Below are 4,754 nucleotides of genomic sequence, written 5' to 3' on the forward strand. Positions count from 1 at the left end.
TGGAAATGTCTCTGTTAGATTTTGGAGGCAGTGTGTTTGCTGCTGCATGCTGAGTTTGTTTTTGTTGGAGATGGTTGACATGATGAGACAGTAGAGGGAACAGTTTGAATGATGCTTTTGTGCAGCAACAATAGGAGGCGGGGGGCTGCACTGCAGACAGCGCTCCGGGTTTGTGTTTGACATGGAGTCTTTGCTGGATGATCGTCGGCCATGTGTCACTTCATTCGATCTGATGCATTCAAGAAAAAAAATGTTCAATTAGGTTTAATAAAAGTTAAAGAGGACGTGGAGCTAAAACGTTGTCATCTCCACGGTCTCATGCTGACTTGAAATCAGGCTTCAACAACTTGAGACTTTGGCGTTTGTCTGGAACATCTGAAGACGTCTCGGTCTGAGCTTCCCCACAGTGATAATGTGGACGCAGCCTGTTGTCGCCGGGTTGCCAGGTCTGCCCATGTGTCGGTCTGCTCCTTTTGGCAAAGGCCGAGTCGGCTCAGTCTGTGTTCCCTCTCACTGTCTTCTCAGCTTCCTCCTTTTTTCCCCCCAGCCCAGTCTGTCACAACTCTGAGTTATTGTCATGCTGCTCTCTTTACACTAACACATGATGATGCAACTCAACTTTCACTCTCAGGGTTTTGTTTTGTTTTGTTTTATTAATAATTGAATTAGACCAGATTAAATGATGTTATTGGGCCTGTCTATGGTATTTCCTGTCTCTCTCTGTTCAGTGATACTTGTCTGGTGCTTGTTTCTGCTGCTGACTCTCTCTTTCATTATGTGTGTGTGTGTGTAGATGAGGGGTCTCTGCACCCATGGCCTCCTCCAGGTGACCTCCAGTGACCTCAGTCATTCCTGACTGCAGCTTTATCCGTCACCCACCAGCAGACAAGGTGAGACGACTCATTCTCCACAGCTTAATGCAGAAATACACATATTTACACCTGATGTCAGCCTTTGAGCTGCAGGGATGTACAGTAAGTAAAGTGGGGAAAGAAATGTATTTGACCCCCTGCTGATTTTTGCCCTCATTTCACTTCATCAATACATTCATAACTTTTATATGATGATAGAATTTCTGGAGTTTTTGTTCATATTCTGTCTCTTTCTGTTAAAATAAACGTACCATAAAAACAATAGACCGTCCAAATACTTATTATCCCCACTGTGTGTAGAAAATAACATTGTCCTCACTCATCCAATAGAATCAGTTCACCTATAATATAAACTCAGTCTGATCTCTGGTTTGTTGTGTTTACTGTAACAGGAGGACTGTTGCCTTTTGACTGGCCTTAATATAGGAATGACAGTCCTGCAATGACACTGCAGCATTTGACTTGGATCCATATCTCACAATACCAGTCAGTCAGTATCTGTTCTGTATTTGAGCCTGGTTATAAGAAGAGATATATATTTTTTACACAACATTTATCTGAAGACACAGTATCAGATTCACTGCTCTGCAGTAATTCAATTCAGTGTAATTTTATTTGTCCCCCAGGGGCAATTTTCAGAAGCACATGCAGCTGAGTCACAAGCATCACAGTACAGAAGAATATTTATGAGGAATTTATGATCAAACATCTTTAAACAACATAAGCAAATAGATTAATTAATTAAATGTCAAATGTTTCGTGATGAAAACAACTTATTATCACAATTCTCTCCATTTTTTAATTACACTAATTCACAACTACTGACCAGATAATATTAAAATAAACTTCATTTTCTTAGAGGATATTTTCACAATATTGTCTAGTGGCTGATTAGAGCAGCAATGATCAGTCTGTTCACCAATTTGTGAATCAACAGAAAATGATCCTGTTTTCATAATCATTCAATATTTCAAGCAAAGAAAAAAATACAGTTTGTTTTTTTAAATATGCTTTTATTTCTATATTTGTTTACATTTGCATGTGAGATTCTGTTGAACGTTCCCTGTCCTCTCTGCTCTGGTACCAAATTACAGGAGCGCTGCTCTGAAAACGTCTGTTTCCCTGCTGTCTGTAATTAGTCAGTGGTCAAAGCAGATGGCAGCGAACTGAGAACGCAGATTAAATCCTCATCCACATTACGCAGGGAAACATCAGCGTGTCAGTCTGTCAGCCGTCCTGACTGAGTTCAGGTATTTGATGCTGAGATGAGAGGAGAGGGAGGAAGCCTCATTCACACCACTTCACTCTTCACGCCACTGAATGGAAACTAAATTTAGTTTCTCTATTTTTAGAGCATTGCCCTCGATACGGCACGCGCTTCGATGGAAGCTCTGGTTTTGTGCTCATTCGGGCTCATACACACACACATGAATGACGTGTACAGGAATACACACACCCACACACACACACACACACACACACACACACACACACACACACACACACACACACACACACACTACCTCATCATGGCTGCTGCAGTTCATGCACCAGTTATCCTGTCTTTGCTGTCATGTTTTATAAATGGTTAAAGCTCAGTATGTCACTTTTGTCATTGTTTCTTTCTGTCAAATTATTATCAACACAATCAAATTATAGATGTTTTAATATTTCTGATTTTCAAAATGTCCAGTAAATGCTAAAGATGAATGTCTACAATACACTTGGACTTCTCAAACTCCAGAAAATACAGACGCAGATTCATATTCTCTCACAAAAAATATTTTAATCGTTAATTGATTTGATTTAAAGACATTTTATGGTAACACTTTATAATAAGTACACTATTAAGCGTTAGTTAAGCATTAATAAATGCTGAATTCTTCATTTATAGCGCATGAATAGTCATTAGTATGTCATTTATAAATAAAGTTAAGTAAAAAGCAAATTTTTTTTAACTGTGTTTATAAACTACACACTAATGAGTATTCATGTGTTATAAATGATGAATTCAGTATTTAATGCTGAACTAATGCTTAATAGTGTGTACTTATTATAAAGTGTTACCAGTTTTATTCCTGTCAGAAGTTTGGCCTCGAAGCCCTGAAGTTAAATATGTGATTCATCATGTGATTCAACACGTGCAAATAAAACCAGTGTAAAAACAGTACAGTACAGTAGCACGAGCAGGCTTGAGTTGCATCACAATAGTGGGAGATGTGATTTTGAAGTTTCAAGAGACTGTGAGTCTGCAGACTGATACAGTATCTGTAATAGCCGAATCTACTGTACACAGTCAGTTTGTAAACATGGTCCTGACGTCCAGGACATACACAAGTTTAAGAAACCAACATCCACACTGTTAGATATTTCATTTATTTTAAAAAAGTACATTTCACGGCTGCACATTTTGCCCCATTATGGTGCTAGTCAGGGAATCAGCTGTGTCAAATCAAAGGAACACAAATAAAATGTCTACATTTATAGCAATAGAATTGATAGTTTAGTTGTTCTTAACAAATGTTACTCAAAACTCTGGCATGAAATGAAAAGTTAGGGAATCATCAAAGTCAATGGTAATCCATAGCAGGGTCAAACTAAGAGACTTGCTATTCCATCCACTAGCATGACAAAAAAGGCATCAAATAATAACAGCTTGAATCATTGCATAACATTGGAATTATCAAAACATCAATGATTCATTAAATTTGACAAAATCATGACAATTTCCCAGTCAGCTGCTCAAAACCCAAACAATATGTAAATACAGAAGAACAGATTCTCCCATTTGAGAAGATAAAATCAGTCACTGTTCTGCATTTCTGCTTGAGAGACCATGAATTAGAAAATAAGGACAGCAACTAATGACTATTTTCATCTTAGACTAATCCATGTTAATAACTTGGTTAATTCTTTATTCTGTCAAATCTCATAACCACATAATAGATACAAATAAGAAAAAAAAGCAGCAATTACTTTTAATTCTGAGAAGCTTGACTGAGTGAATGTCTCACACTTTATTGATAAAAGACTCAAACAATTAACACAATATCTGCTATTCCTTCATTTAATGCAGTCGTTTCATCAAAAATGATCCTGACATCATGCTTATACCACATCATAATCATTATCCCTCCATCCTTTATAAATATTATGCTTGTTTGGGTTGATGTCAAGCTCATTCACCATCTGCATCCATCAAACTCATGCTGTCTCTTTGTTTTGTTTTTTTGTTTTTTTTTATTATTTTGGCTCTTCCACTCATCCGTTTACCAATCCATCTGTCCACCTCTTTGCATCCACATTTTCTCCCCTCCCTCTCTCCCTCCTCCTCCTCCTCCTCCTCCTCCTCCTCCTCCTCCTCCTCCAGCATCTCCCTCTTCCTCTTCATCCTCTCGCCGGAGCTGCTGAATTATTTAACATCAGACCGTGGGCTCAGCTGCTGAGCCCGGGATGGTGATGGAGAAAGAGAGCTAGTAGGGAGGAGAGGGAAAAAAATGATGGATGGAGAGAGAGGAGGGGGAAGTATGGAGGTGTCCGACGCCGCAGGAAGTCGTGAGTCAGCAGCAGGGAGAGAGGGAACCGGTGGGAGGGAAGACGGAGACGGTTTATAGATAGCTGTAGGTGATACGACTGTGGAGAGAGAGCGGCGTCAGATGCCTCCCGGTGTGTCGGTGTGTGCATGCGCGTATCGATCGAAGCAGAGAGAAGAAGGTCATGGAGCCGAGAGGAGATTAGCGAAACTAGACTGGGAGCTGGGGGGGAAGTGCGGCGTTGGAGCTATAACACCTCCTCTGAATAGCAGCTAGACAGAGACAGAGAGAGAGAGAGAAGAAAAAAAGGAGAGAGACAAGAAGGAAGGACAAGAGGAGCGGTAACAGT

This window comes from Trachurus trachurus (assembly GCF_905171665.1).
Source record: "Trachurus trachurus genome assembly, chromosome: 20".
Classification (NCBI taxonomy): domain Eukaryota; kingdom Metazoa; phylum Chordata; class Actinopteri; order Carangiformes; family Carangidae; genus Trachurus; species Trachurus trachurus.